Source organism: Ostrea edulis, chromosome 9 (assembly GCF_947568905.1).
Source record: "Ostrea edulis chromosome 9, xbOstEdul1.1, whole genome shotgun sequence".
NCBI classification, from domain to species: Eukaryota; Metazoa; Mollusca; class Bivalvia; order Ostreida; family Ostreidae; genus Ostrea; species Ostrea edulis.
In genome coordinates, this window is record NC_079172.1 from 56,856,242 (window position 1) to 56,872,024 (window position 15,783).

General features: G+C 34.5%; 1 long non-coding RNA gene across 1 annotated transcript; it reads right to left on the minus strand.

Annotated features, from left to right (window-relative positions):
- Positions 1-824: 824 nt before the first annotated feature.
- LOC125658926 (uncharacterized) lies at positions 825-6,848 on the minus strand. The gene is made up of 2 exons (XR_008798661.1): positions 6,806-6,848; positions 825-1,490 (listed from the first exon to the last, which is right to left on the minus strand). It is a non-coding gene; the product is annotated as an uncharacterized LOC125658926 (long non-coding RNA).
- Positions 6,849-15,783: the final 8,935 nt, after the last annotated feature.

Consider the following 15,783-nt stretch of genomic DNA (forward strand, 5'->3'; position numbering starts at 1 on the left):
GTAGAAGAATTCTCAGAAAAAGTTAATATTTTTATGTACCTCGATTACAAACAGTAACCTCTGCAAATTGTGAGTTTTTCATGCAGCATTAAGAGAGAAATCTCGAAAAAGTCACTATCCGACTTTCGGGTTTCAGTCGTACATTTAACGCTTACCATCTTTAACGACTGTTACCAATCTCTACCCAGAGTTATCGTTCCCGCTACGCTCCACTAATTAATACCTCTGTCAACGTCTAAAAATCATATCAAAACGTACTAAAACTAACTTAGCATATCAAACTGTAATGATCATATCTAAGCAAATCAAACACTTGTCTGAATTTTATAAACGCAGAAGCTGGTAAATATGAGACACCTGAGCGAATTAAAATGTTTTATATAAATATTCATTCATCCAATAATACTAGAATAATCATGGAATTCGTTGTTTTTGTGAACTTACTGTAAGATTTTAAGCTTAACACTAAAACTTGTAAAATCATACTTTATAATGCAATAGGTAGAAATTTTTAAGTTTTGCCAAGAATCTTGACATTCAGACGTTGACAGAGGTGTTGTAGCGCAGCGTAATACGCCCTCTGGTGAGAGATTGGATTGTTACGAGAACCAGTTTATACAAGGACTAGCATAAGCCAAACCTTTCCCAAAGTACAAATTCTAATTTACATCTTTATTTATTCAAATGGCTGTGAATAGTACTTGGGATTGGAAAGACTTGATACATTATTGAAAATATAAACCACACTGGTTGCATTGTATACCCAGATTTTATAGTGATTCCTAAGTTATGATCAACACAGTGTTTTGAAATGAAAAGACTCGTAAAGTTTATGAATTTATTATGACAAAAATAAATATATGATTTTAGGCTAGTTGATAACAAATAATATATAGGTTTTCCGAAAATTGTCACATTCCTCCCCCTTAAAACAAAAATAACAATTTTTGTATAAAAAAAAATTAAATAGACAACTTTGTTGGTAAACCAAAAAGTCAAAGTTTATTTAAATCCTGAATATCCATCATGAAGGAATCTATGAACACGAGCATTGTACATAGTCATTTGTAAGTTCAAACAAAGACTGTTCATCCTCTGATGTTTTGCTTTCTCTCTCTCCTCGCGATGGATTCTCTTCCTTGGTCTCCTGAAGTTTCCAGGATCAATGTATTTGACATTCTCCACCACCTTGCCAATGATTTGTCCAAACACTTTTGTTCTTGTGTACTCTTTTGCAGTGACGGGTAATTTCTGACCTTCTCGCATCTTTCACTTTACAGATGCGCTGTGCGCTATTTCAGAGATCTGTATTTTAATCAGATTGCTGTACAACATAATTTTCTTGTGAAATCTGTTGAAATGAAGTATGTAGTTACCCAGATTTCTAAAGTGATGTCTTGCATTAGGACATTTTGGAGCAGGACAAGTCATGCCCTCTTCTGGCCCTTCCTCTCCTTATTCTTCCTCTAGGAATTCCATTTCATTTCCTTCTACATGAAAGGTGAATATAACGAACAGTGATCAATCGCATAACTCCTATAAGCAATACAAAATAGAGAGTTGAGCAAACACGGACCAGTGGATACACCAGAGGTGGGATCAGGTGCCTAGGAGGAGTAAGCATTCCCTGTCGACCGGTGAGCCCTATATCTTGATCAGAAAACGGAGTTATCCGTAGTCAAAATCAGTGTGTCAAGAACGGTCTAACAATCTGTATGAAACACGGTAGACAGCATTTGACCCAATGATAGGATGAATTGGCAAACTAGATTGTTATAACGACTGTAGAATTAGCAAAATACTGACTTTAGACGAGACTGTTGAAACCTCTACACCATAATCTTGTTTGTCAGTAGCCTGTCTCGATTTAAAAACTGATTATACGCAGAACAAGCTCTTGCGTATCGAATCAGTTGAGAGATATAAACACCATATGCAGGTGATAATGGAATATTACTACATAAATATGGGAAGTAGACGATGGAGAAGCTTTTTTCCCCGTTTGTCATAAAGTTGAGTTGTTAGTTTGCCGTTAGTATCTAGTTTCAATAAAATATCTACGTAAAATATCTAAGCAGAAGTCGACGACTCTGTGATGTCTTTTATTTCGATTTCACGGGGATATTTCGAATCGACATATGAATGGAAGTCATTATTGTTGATAGATAAAACGTCGTCGATATATCTAAATGTCGAATGGAAGGCCACAGCAAGAAAATTTTTCTTCTCACGTAGACGATTTTGAATAAATTCTGCTTCATAGGAATATAAAAACAGGTCAGCTAACAAAGGAACACAGTTCGTGCCCATGAGGATTTCAACAGATTGTTGGAAGACCTGATCACCAAAGACCACGAAGATATTGTCAATGAAGAACTCCAGCATATTTTTTATTTCAACTTCAGAGTATTTGTGCGTGGAATCAGAGTGACGTTTAACAAAGTAATTTTTTGGATGACTGATCACTAGATAGAATTATTTGCGTTTTCCATTTTTGTTGAAAAAGCAGCTGTCTGTGATCTCAAAAAGTCTAGTATTTAATTCATCGCGAGGAATGGTCGTATAAAGTGTTGAAAAGTCATACGTTTTTACGTTTTGATGTTGTTGGTTTTAGTGTAATAGCTCAAGTTGACTAAAAAATTATTTTTTTTTTTATTTTTTTTTATCATTTTCAACAAATACATATACACCTTTTACTCACACTCTCATACAGATTAAAGAAAGCGATATAGACAATTACATGTATATTCTAGTACTTATTGTTAAAAAAAAAGAAGAAATGCTGTTATCATTAATTGAAAAGACATTTCCATTTAGACCATTTCTTTTTGTAAAATATTTGTTCTGTAAGTTTTTCTTCCAAAATGTAGTAATCATATAAACATTTCAAAACATCATCAAAAACAATATTGACATTCTTTCTTGAATATAGGAATATATATCTCTTTACTAAGAGGATTATAAAGTTTAAAACCATGTGTTCTTTTTCTGGAAAACCAAAAATAACAGTTTTTACACTAAATCCCATTCTTTTACCAGATTTTTGAAAAATCCAATCTGATAATTTTGTCCATAGTGTAGAGACAGAGGGACAATAAAAAAAGATATGCTTAATTGTTTCTGGTTCTAGTGCACATATTGAACAAAGTGGAGAGTTTTTAATGTTTGATATATGTAGGAGTTTGTTAGTACCCAATATTCTATAAATGATTCTATAGTTGGAACCATATCAGTTCTGAATCTTTTGTTACAGATTTGATGTTTGTATACACATGTTTCCAATTTAAATCTAATTGCAAATTTAAATCATTATCCCATTTGTTTTCACAAATAGGTCGATGCTGTGATTTTGATATTAAATAGTCATAAATATTCCTAGAACCTTTTTTGTATTTGCATAGAATTTTAATGAATTCAGGTTGATATGGTTGAAAAGTTGTATCATGTATAAGCAGTTTGATATTAGGCCATGACTGCATAATAGCTTGTTTTAATCCCTCATATGTAGTAAATGGAATCTGAATTGAGTAATCATTTGTGATACTCTGGTAGCTGATAAAGTTACCATGCTTATCTAATAAATCTGATATTATATGAAACCCCTTGTCATATAATTGCTTGCAAAATATGTATTTATTTTGAATCTTTATTTTATCATTATACCACAGGGGTTCCAAAAAAATATGAAAATCATTCATTTCAAAACTTTCCAAAAATTCTGCGAAGGAAAATAAAGTTTCTTTCCAAAAAGAGTTTCTAGTGGAATTTGCTTTTTGTTTACAGTAAACAGGTCCAAAATGACACAATTTTGTAATGTTACAACCAGTAATTTCAGAAAATAAGCTTATCCAGCTACATGTAGAATTAGTTGTAAAGAGTCTCCTAAACCAAGTTAGTTTGAGATGTTTCTATATTGGTCATTCTACACCCACCATTTTCAAAATCTAATTCTAGTGTTTTTCTAGAAATTTTCTCCATTTTGTTCCCCCATATAAATTTGTAAAAAGCTTTTATAAGTTGCTTTATCCACTGTAAACTTGGTTTGGGAAGCGAAATGAACAAGTGCGTAAATTTTGATAGATACAAACTTTTCACCACTGTAATTTTTCCTATGGGAGAAATATTTCTTTTTGACCATTTGGGTTATTTCTTTCTGGATAGCTGTAAGCCTGTTATCAAAATTAAGCTTTTCCATGTTCTTAAGGTTTACAGTATATGTAATGCCTAAAACTGTGAATGGTCCTGTTGTCCATTGTAATCCAGTATCACTACAAAAAGTATCTTTAGTATTAATCTTAGAACCAATCCAAATTGATTTGGTTTTGGAAATATTGGGTTTTAAACCTGAAAATTTTGAAAATTGAAAGAGGAGATCAAAAGCACTTTTTAGACTTTTTTCTGATCCATCCAAAAATAAAACTGTGTCATCTGCATATTGTATTAAACAAATTCTTTATTTATTTTAATGCCCCTGATGTTTTTGTTTTGTCGTATCATATGGCCTAAAATTTCGACACAAAGGTTGAATAAATAAGGAGATATTGGATCATCTTGACGACAACCCCTGCCAATTTCAAAATTTTTTGAAAAGACACCATTTTGAATAACACATAATTTGGCCTTATTGTATAACACTGATACCCATTTGATAAGATCATGACCGAAATTAAAAAAAATTTAAGGATTCGTACATAAATTTCCATGATATAGAGTCAAATGCTTTTTCAAAATCCACAAGTAAAAGCATACCTGGGATGTGTTTTTTCATGTACAGAATCTATTACATCGTAAATAAGTCACGTATTTCCCCCAATAAACCTATCTTTGAGGAAGCCCTTTTGATTGTCATGTATTAGAAAATCAAGAACATTTTTTATTCTATTTGCTATACATGAAGAAGCAATTTTGTACGTTACATTAAGAAGTGATATTGGTCGCCAATTTGTAAGTAATTCCCTGGGTTTGTCTCCTTTTGGTAATATAGATATAATGCCTTGTTTCTGTGTTACAGACAGTTCTCCCACATTAAATCCAAAGTTTATTGACCTAATTAAAAAACATCCAAGATCTTTCCAAAAAAATTTGAAAAATTCTGCTGTGAATCTGTCACTTCCAGGACTTTTACCATTAGACATATTTTTAAGTGCTAAAAGGGCTTCTTCATTGTTTATATATCCCTCTAATGTTTTTGACATGTTGTCATCAAGTATTCTAACATCATTCTTATCAATATTGGTATAAATGTTTACATCATGTAATTTATTATCATAACTAGAATAAAGATTTTTGTAGAATTTCTCAATTTCTGCTAAAATATCTGTCTGTGAAGAAATAGTATTACCATTGCTGAGCATAAGTTTGTTACCAGTTTTATTTATATAATTTCTTTTTTCTAGGCTGAGGAAATATTTCATTGGTTTTTCTCCCTGCTCAATCCATTTAAGTTTTGTTCTGACAAAAAGGCCCTTAATATAGTCTTTTCTGAGTTCCTCTAAACTTTTTTGAGCAGTATTTAATTTTTGTACAATTTCTGTGGAGTCCTCATTGTTCCTTAGTAATTCTAAATGCTTTATTTCTTCTTCAATTGAATGTATTTTTTCGTTTTTTAATTTCTTTTTTATGGAACAATAACGAATAGTAGCACCTCTTATGCTCAGCAAGAGTTGTTCAAAAAACAACTGATCATCTATGAGTAGTTGTAATTCATCGTTCTTGATCATATGTATGTAAGCAGGATTATATGGCAAGACGGCATATTGTTCTTTGACCTTATGTATAATACTTTTGATATTGTTTACATAGGTCTGATCCTTGAGTAGTGAACTATTAAACTTCCAGAAGCCTTTACCCTTTTCAAATTTAGTTAACTTAATTTCCATATGAACCATCGAATGGTCAGATTTATATCCTGGATTGATATCAATTTTGTCTAGCAAAGCCATTAATTCATTTGATACTAAGAAAAAATCAAGCCTAGCCTTTTTTGATAGGATTAGTTTTAAACCATGTGTATCGTTTCCTTTGTTCATATTTCACTCTCCAAGGATCCTTCAAACAGTGTATATCCTTCATACTCAAAACTTTTTCTCTTGCCTTTTTGCTATTAACATTATTGTAGTTAAAGTAATCTAAATTTACATCTTGAACAAGATTAAAGTCTCCGGCCATAATAATGAATTCACCTTGAAAGTTTGAAATGATGTCTGATATAGATTGAAAGAAATGTGGATCATCATTGTTTGGCCCATATACATTTACTAATAAGATATGATCATACTTTTTAAAAATGTTAATCTCTAAAACAAGTAAATTACCCTCTTTATCTTTATGTTCATTTAACATCATGTATTCAAAATTGTTATTGAACAAAATTGCAGTGCCTCTTGCATTTGATTGGCCGGGAGACATGTAAACATCATAGCCCCAAAAAGATCTCACTTGATTGTAGTCATCGAGAGCAAAATGAGTATCTTGTAAAAAATAAATTGAGAAATTTTTTTGTTTTAAGTAATTAAGTACGTCTCCTCTCTTTTCAATTCCACCAAGACCTCTACAATTATATGTCACAATATTGAAGCTCATTTGACGTCTTGCATGTACATAGTATATAAAAAGATATAAATATGAACCTTTTGCGTATTGTAAACATTGTGTCTACACAAGAAAGAATATTGTTGACCATACATGTAGTTTCCAGTAGTACAAGCACGCACACATCTTTCACACAAAGACAAACACAAAAACACAAAAAAACATAAATGTCATGTTCATTCCTGAATGGTTCCCAAGCTAGCCAAGTTTTTACCTCACGAGTTCAGTTGAAAAGTATCACCGGAAATGCATGTCACAAAGTAAATAAAGAACCGGCACTGAATGGATTTACTTTTTCCGTAGCTTTTTATCGATATCGTCAAATAAGTCAAACTTGATTCTGCGATTACCGCACTGTCCATATACCGATCCATTGAAGTACCAAGCTGAATTCATTCGTTCGTCCTTTAAGAGTTTGGAAATCAGTTCAGAGTTGTCTTTTGTCACATCATCTGTCACCTTGACTTTGTTCTTTGAACAGCGCTTTGATACTTGATCTTTTCCTCATCACTCTGGCTTTTGTTTCTGCGTTACGTAGTTTGATGAGAATGGGTCGTGGACGATCTTTTTGTCCCGGGATCCTATGTATCGCTACCAAATCCTTTTCCTCTATCTCCGTCCCCACTTCTAACAGAACTTCATTTAGGACCTGGAGATCTTCTCCTTTGTTTTCATGAAATCCATGGAATTTGATATTATTTTTCCTAGAATATTGCTCATTATAATTTGCTTTTGAAACTGCTGTTTTTGTCATCATTACATTTTCCTCTAGCTTGTTATACAGATCGTTGATAACTTCATCGTGATCTCCGATATCTCTAGCTAATCGCTTGTTTTCATTCCTCAATTTCTCATTCTCTTCTCTTAATTTCGTGACTTCTTCATACAGTTTCTTTTCAATTGTTTCTTGGTGATTTTGAAATAGTTCTTCTACTACACCTTTGATTATTGATTTGATGTCATTTACTTTGATAGTTCTTTTTAGCTCGTTGTTGATCTCACTGGGTTGTGCTTGTATTGAATCCATTCTGCATGTAGTTTTTTCTGCGGGCGTGAATTTTGGGGAGCTTTCTGAGACAATGGTTTCTTTAGACTGTTTTTTTGTATTAGCTGATTTTGGAGTAGCATTGTTACGAGTGGTTACACCTCCAGTGGGCATTTTGAAATATTTGTCTAGTGTATTCATATACCCTGATATATCGAGTGCTAGAGATGTACTCACGCCAGTAACGTTCGCTTCGAATTCTTCTTCCAACAGAAAATATCACTTCTCCAATGTAGCATGCACAGAATTTGCTACTACAAATGCTCCAAACATTCGTTGATATGTTCACAATAATTTATAGTCCGGTAGACACACACAAACTCGTTAACTTGGCCGGCCGGTCGCACCTCTCACTCAGTGTGTCCACCCATGAACGGCGCCATTTTTGGAATTCCTAAGTTGACTAAAAATTGTAAAACCGTCCGCACTTTCATTTATCTTAGCTTTTTTTTCATGTAGAACCTTTTGAATAAACTCTGCTTCATAAAAATATATAAACAGGTCAGCTAACAAATGCAGTGGAATAATTGTGGAAAACACTATAGAGATAGCCGACAGACATTAAAAGATGGCATTGTTTTCTACACAACCAAAAAGGACACACAAGCCGCAAGTGCCCACAGCAAGAAGTGCAAGGTAAAGAAGAAAAGTCACAGAAAAAAGAGTGGTGAACAAACGTCACAGCCAACAAACGTCACAGCCAACTCGTCAGGTTAGGAGTGTGCTTCACATCTGTTGATTCCGGACTCCGTATTCCCACAACAGGATGATGGCCAATTTCAAAGTCGACTTCTCTTACAATAGTATCTTATGAAACATATGATGCTATATCAGCAAACCAACCGATATTAAGACCAGCACACATTAGACTCACTTTAGTGATATTAGAAACATAAGAGGATCTGGTACATTAGGATTAGATTCATGATTGAACATAAATGTACCCTGAACCATAAATCAATGACGCTTAAGTCTGAAGATGAAATTGCCAGTCTTCATTTGGAGTAACGTATGCAATGCTGCCGAGTTTCCATAAACGGACTTCAGTTATACTCATCAGTGTCTGTCAGCTAACATCCCAGACTGTACTCGTCAATGCTAGCTGACAGACCCCACTCGTTATACTAGCTATTAACGAGGACATCGTTACGGGACATTTGATATCCCCAGAGAGTAGACGACCAATGCAGTTGTATGGAATTGTACAACAGTGCCAGACTTTCAACCAGAAGACCCTGTTGAGGATATCACTGCAGATCTGGTGACAAGGCTGACGAATCTTAACGAAGATCCATTAGTAGTATATAAAGGAAGAATTGCAGGAATATTTGAACCACATTGTCGTCAAACAACGAAGAGTCAACTGTAGTAGAGAATTTACCCGGCCATATACAAGATTTGCAAGACGGAGCAGAAAATCTTTCGTCAAAGCAAAGACAGGAAGTCCATTCCTTTTTTTGAGACCTGTTAAGCTTTTTGCTGAAAAGCGTACTGACCAAGGACATGCAACTTTGATTAAATACAATCAATATTGAAAATGAAAGACCAATACGTCAACACCCAAGGCATGTTCCATTCCATTTTGAAAAAGAAATTGATACTCGGATCGACACAATGCTTACGAACAATATCATCAAGCCATCGTCAATTCCTTGGGCTAATCCAGTTGCACGTGTGCTTAAGATGGATGGGATTCTAAAATTCTACATGGACAGTAAAAGACGCACATGTATACCCTTTACCGAGAACCGATGATTCATTAGATGCGCTATGAGGGTCAAAGTGGTTCTCAACATTAAGTATGATGAGCGGATGTTGGTGAGAACGTCATGCAGAAGACCGCCTTCACGTCACATAGAGGTCTTTTCAAATTGAAAGTTATACCCTTTGGCCTATGCAATGCGGTGTGAACATTTGATCGACTCAAGCATACTGTATACGCAGGTCTGAGAGGGGAAATCTTCTTGATTTATTTTGACGACATACATGTACATGTAATTGTATTCAGCTCAATGTTTGATCAACATAGACTTGGCACAGTATTTAAAGGGCTGTTTACTTTTGGTAATCGTACTTATACTCCAACTGCCCTTCCAAAAGATTTAATTCTTCAAAACCGTGCTTCAGTTTTGGAAACATTTTTAAACATCCCAGTCACTGGGTCGGATGAATATGAGTTACCGTCTCTATACTGGATTCCTAAACTTCACAAAAACTCTTACAAAGATACATTGCTGGATCCAGTAAATGTTCTACCAAACCCCTATCGATGTTCCTCAAGAAAATATTAACAGCTGTGAAGAAGAAACTTCAAACGTATTGTGCCACAACATATGCCTGAAGTGGTGCAAATCAAATGTAGATTCTAAATTGCTCTAGAACATTAAGTAAATTTGATATCACAAAACTTCTCAAATAAACATCGAAAAGTATGACTTTTCAACACTTTACACGACCATTCCTAACGATAAATTAAAGATTAGACTTTTTGAGATCATAGACTTCCTTCTTCAACAACAATGGAAAACGGAAATACATGTATTCATATCTACACCTAGAGATCAGTCATCCAAAATTTACTTTGTGAAATACACTCTGGTTCCACGCACAAATACTCTGAAGTTGAAATAAAACATATGTTGGCGTTCCTCATTGACAAAATCTTCATAATCTTTGGTGATCAGGTCTGTTGGAATTCCCATGGGCACGAATTGTGCTCCTTTGTTAGCTGACCTGTTTTATATTATTATGAAACGGAATTTATTCAAAAACTTCTATGTGAGAAGAAAGTATCTCTTGCTGTGGCCTTCAAATCGATAGTTAGATATATCAACGACGTTTTACCTATCAACAATAATAATTTTCATTCATCTGTCGATTCAGATATATCCCTGTGAACTCGAAATAAAAGACACCTCAGAGTCGTCGACTTCTGCTTCATACGTAGATACTTTATTGAAAGTATATATTACCGGAAAACTAACAACTCAACTTTATGACAAACGGGGTGATTTCAGCTTCTCCATCGTCGACTTCCCTTATTTATGTAGCAATATTCCATTATCACCTGCATTATGGTGTTTACATGTATATCTCTCAACTGATTCAATATGCAAGAGCTTAAATTGTTCTGTGTATGATCAGTTTTTAAATCGAGGCAGACTACTGACAAACAAGTTGATGGTACAGGAGTTTCGATAGTCTCGTCTAAAGTCAGCATTTCGCAAATTCTATGGTCGTTATAACGATCTAGTTTGCCAATACAACCTACATGTATCAATCGGTCAAATGCTGTCTGACGGATTTCATAAAGATTGTTAGGCCGTTCTTGGCACACTGATTTTGACTACGGATAACTCTGTTTACCTGTTGAAGATAGAGGGCTCACGGCGCGTGTAACTGGTCGATAGGGGATGCTTGCTCCTCCTAGGCACCTGGTACCGCCTCTGGTATATTCAGGGGTCCGTGTTTCCCCATTTCTTTATTTTGTATTGAGATTGATATTTATTGGTTATCTCCGCTTTTCATGACGCAGGACTGGAATCAAAAAGAAAGAAATGCAGCTTATTTCAACACAGAGTATCGTATCTTGGTCATGTGATAACAGCAAAAGGAACAGAAACAGATCCAGATAAAGTGCATAAAAAATCGGTCAACGCCAACCAACGTGGTAGATCTACGCAGTTTCCTGCGCCTATGTTTTTACTATCGGAAGTTTGTGAAATGTTTTGCCGCCATTGCTAGTTCTTTACACAGTTTAACACAGAATGGTAAGAAATTCATTTGGACTACAGAGTATGAGTCAGCTTTCCAGAATCTCAAAAAAGCACTTGTCACACCACTAGTTCTCGTTCTTCCAGTCGTTAAAATAGGCGTACTATATTTACCAAGTCGTTCTGTATTTATACGGCATTGAAAAAATTTAAGATATCAATTTGCAATTTACAATGGATTACAATATATAAATATTGCATGTAGTTGAGGGTAACATTGAAAATTTTCACCCCGAGAAAACTAAATGTCAACCGAGACATAGCCGAGGTTGACAATGGTTTCTCGAGGGGTGAAAATTTACAATGTTACCCTCAACTATATGCAATATTTGTTTTATTATACTGAATGTTATATAAACAACAAATCAGAAAGACTTACGTCTGTTGACATTTGATCAATCACTGTCATGCTACATTTCGTATATTGATGCGGGTATTCGTGTTTATTACAAACGCGTAAAAGACGTCGTCTAACAATCTACGGCGAACTGTGCGTGCATGAATTTGACGCATGTGATAATTTTTTATAATATCACCCGTTGTCAAGTACTGTTACCCTTTGCTAGATATTATCATCCTGGAGCGTGTGCTTTCTGTTTTCAGAGGATAACAATGTTTTTTTCAAATGCTTCTCGACCAATCAGATTCGAGTATTTTACATGAAAATATAATAATACATCTTGTATACCATTTCTAGATGTTTCTGTTATTATAAAGAAGTTTCAAATATTGGTTCAAATTAAGAACAACAGAAAATTGTATTCTCAAGTTTTGTTACAAAAATTTAGTGGTACGAAATGACATGGATTTTACATATTAAAAATGAATTGTCATTACTTGGTTTAAACTATGTATGGTCAGAAAATCACTTAGACTTAAAATAGTTTTCTGTTATAAAGCAAAGACTTCTAGATGTACAGCCAACTGCCAAAAGTTTATAGACAAATGGCGGACGTCAACGTCTAAACGTCAACGTAATACGGATTTTCAGTGGCTATGAAATTACAAAGAGAATAAATCTTACCTCAGTATTTTGTTATATATCCCTTTGATCTGATCATTTTCAACATTCTGGAAGGTAGGGATCGATAGAGGTTCCGTATGTAAGTAACGGGTATGTTAATCCAGATGTCATTTATATTTCTCTCCAAGTCAGTGACATTGTTTATATTAGAAAGTCTGCGTTTAAGTTTATTTTTCAACAGAAACCAAATGTTTTCAATTATATTTGCATCAGGTGACTGTGCTGGCCAAAACATACCTGGAATTCTGTTTATTTGTTTATATTCTTGTACAATTCGGGCACGGTGAACCGGGGCATTGTCATCTTGAAATATGTAATCGTTAGTAGGAAAAATTTTCACTACAACCGGCCACAATTGTTCTTCAACGATATCAATATATTTATTTGCATTAATGTTGCCATTAACCACCGTTAGTGTGCCAACTCCATTCCAGGTAATGCATCCCCACAACATTAAACTCATAGCAGGTTTCGGTGGTGCGCCGGGGCTGATGCACGCTGGTAACCATTCTTCTCCTGCCTTTCTCCAAATATAAACTCGATTGTTTTGTCCCAAAACAACTTTACATTCATCAGAGAAGATCACTTTTGACCAGTTATAGTCAACAGTCCACCGTCGTTTACCTCTCGCCCATGCCACACGGTTTTTCCTATTTTGTTCCCGAATCCTAATTTTCTTCCTGCATACACGTCGATGGTACTTATTTTTTGACAAATAACGATGAATTGATCTTTCAGACACGGGAACTTGCCTACCTTGATTAAATTGTCCTGTTATGTCTTTTAATGGAGTGGTATGGTTAAATTTTACAAGCCGCAATAGTTGGCGCTCGTCTCTAACGTCCATTTTTCTGGGGCGTCCCGATTTTTTAGCATTTCCCGAACTTCCTCGAATTTCACACCGTTTTACAACAGCATACACGGTTTTCCGGTCCATTTTCAATACCCTAGCAGTTTCAGAATAATTTCGCGTTTGTCTGTAACTGTCAACGACAATTTGTTTCACAGCTGGCGATAAATTCTTAGACTTTCCCATAGCTACATTCAGAAGCTTGTATCAGACGATCATCAAATAAATATCAACATATGACGTCACATATGACGACACAAGACCCTGTACTTATATGTGGTATGCATACGGAATCCCCGTTATCTATATATAGAATTTTCAAAAGAAAAAACAAGCCACTTCCGTGAAGTTGGAATTTAGATCCGCCATTTTGTCTATAAACTTTTGGCAGGTGGCTGTATATAAACAAAATTTGCTTGAAAATATTGCTAGATCTTCAAAAGGTTACTTGGCAGCAATACGCTTCCGTAATCCACTGTATAGCGATTTGTGGAAAATACGAAAGCCTATTAGTATCAAGTAAAAAAAATATTCACATTCCATTATCTCGTAATTACGAGATCTTTCCTCGTAATTACGAGATAATTATCTCAAAATTGCAAGAAAAGATCTCGTAATTACCAGAAAATATTGATATAAAGCCGAGTTGTACAACTTATGTATAATCTTGGAAACGTTTGATACTATTTCCCTCTTTGTTGATTGGTCAGCAAATCGAAATGATCTTATTCAAAATGTGTGTGACGGTACATATTGTCGTCCGGTGTTGCATGATTTAGGAATGCTAAATACCTATAATTTTCGTTCCGGGTTATCATTTAGTTCCGGTCCGCGTAAGTTTAGTTCCGGTCATAATCACACTTTTAGAAATATGAAATGCATATGTTTATGCACATTTCTTGTGGGTTTTATTTCTTTCATCGGGTTATACAATAATCAAAGACTAATATCATTAGAACCGGATTATTTATACGTCTATTTTTGTGTTTTCAAAATTCGTCAGATCAGCAGGTGTTTATCCTTGTTTTATTACGGAGGTTTGATCTCCAATTCAAAGGATTGTAAACTGGAGTTGTTACATGACTCCTTCTACAATATGTACCGACACAAACCCTCACCATTATTAGATGTACATGTAGCATCAGGTACTGATCTACATGTAGGAATGATACTTATTGAACTAAGTTTGGATTTTTATTTATCTATTATTTTCAAATCTAGACTATATACTCAAATGTATGCAATATTTTTCTTTTATATTGATCAATGCCATCATATATCTTAATTATCGAATCATTTCGTACTTGTTACTTAAGATATTGAGTATGCCTGAGAGAGAGAGAGAGAGAGAGAGAGAGAGAGAGAGAGAGAGAGAGAGAGAGAGAATAACGATATTTTCATATTATATATATTTTAAATTGAAATTTATCAATATATAAAATGAAACAAGTCAAACATGTAATCATTTAAAGATTAACAATATATATAGATATATATATATTTGGATTATTTGGATACCCACTTCTGTTCAGCTGTTGTTTATGTACACGAACACGGTCAGGCAATTTAGTTCCTGTTTGTCCTATATAGTTTTCTCCACATGTAGAGCACGTCATACATGTACAATAAAGTAGATTTTTAGATTTACACGTCATAGTTGAATTTACTTTGAAGTTCATTCCGTTTTTGAAAGTTATGGAGTGGCCGGTTTGTATAAATTGGCAAGTACCGCATCGTGGATCCTCGAATTTGAAGACTGCTGGTTTTTCGTGGTTTGATGTAAATTTGGCTTTAGCGAGAATTTTTTTCAAATTTGGTGGTTGACGTCTGCTGTGGAGTATATCCGTGGGCTGAATGAGATCATTTAATGTTTCTGATTGTTGAAGAATAGGGAATAACTGCTTGGCTGTTTTGAATATGTTGTGATTTCTCGGGTTGTTGTGTGTAAGAACAAAAGGAATTTTGTTGTTGGTTTCTTCGTGTTGTTTAGTAGTTCGCAATTCTGTGATGGGAGTTTCTTTAGCCTTTTGTATAGCTGTTTCAATTAATTTTGGTGGATATTTCTGTCTGCATAAAAATGTCTCAAGTTCAGATAATCTTGTATTTCTGCGATCCTCATCTATTACTATGTTAAAATGGATGTTTCGTTTGGCGTGAGATGGATGGCATGAGTTAAACATCAAATATTGGTGGGAATCTGTATTCTTGTAGTAGGGATCTGTTATGATTTTCACCCCTCCTTTACAATCAGGATGTCTAAAAATGGTAATTTATTTTCGTTAATTTCCATTGTAAATCGTATGTTATCGTGTAGATGATTCAGTATGTTGTGGAAGTGTTGTAGATCTTGTAAAGATTTGGTCCAAAAAATAAAGCAATCATCCAAATAGCGTTTCAAGTTATTCTCAAAATACAGGCCAAATTCTTCTCCAAAAACTGATTTGCATTCTGTAAATAGTTTCTCCTCAAGAAAGCCCAAAACTAAAATTACGTAAGTCGC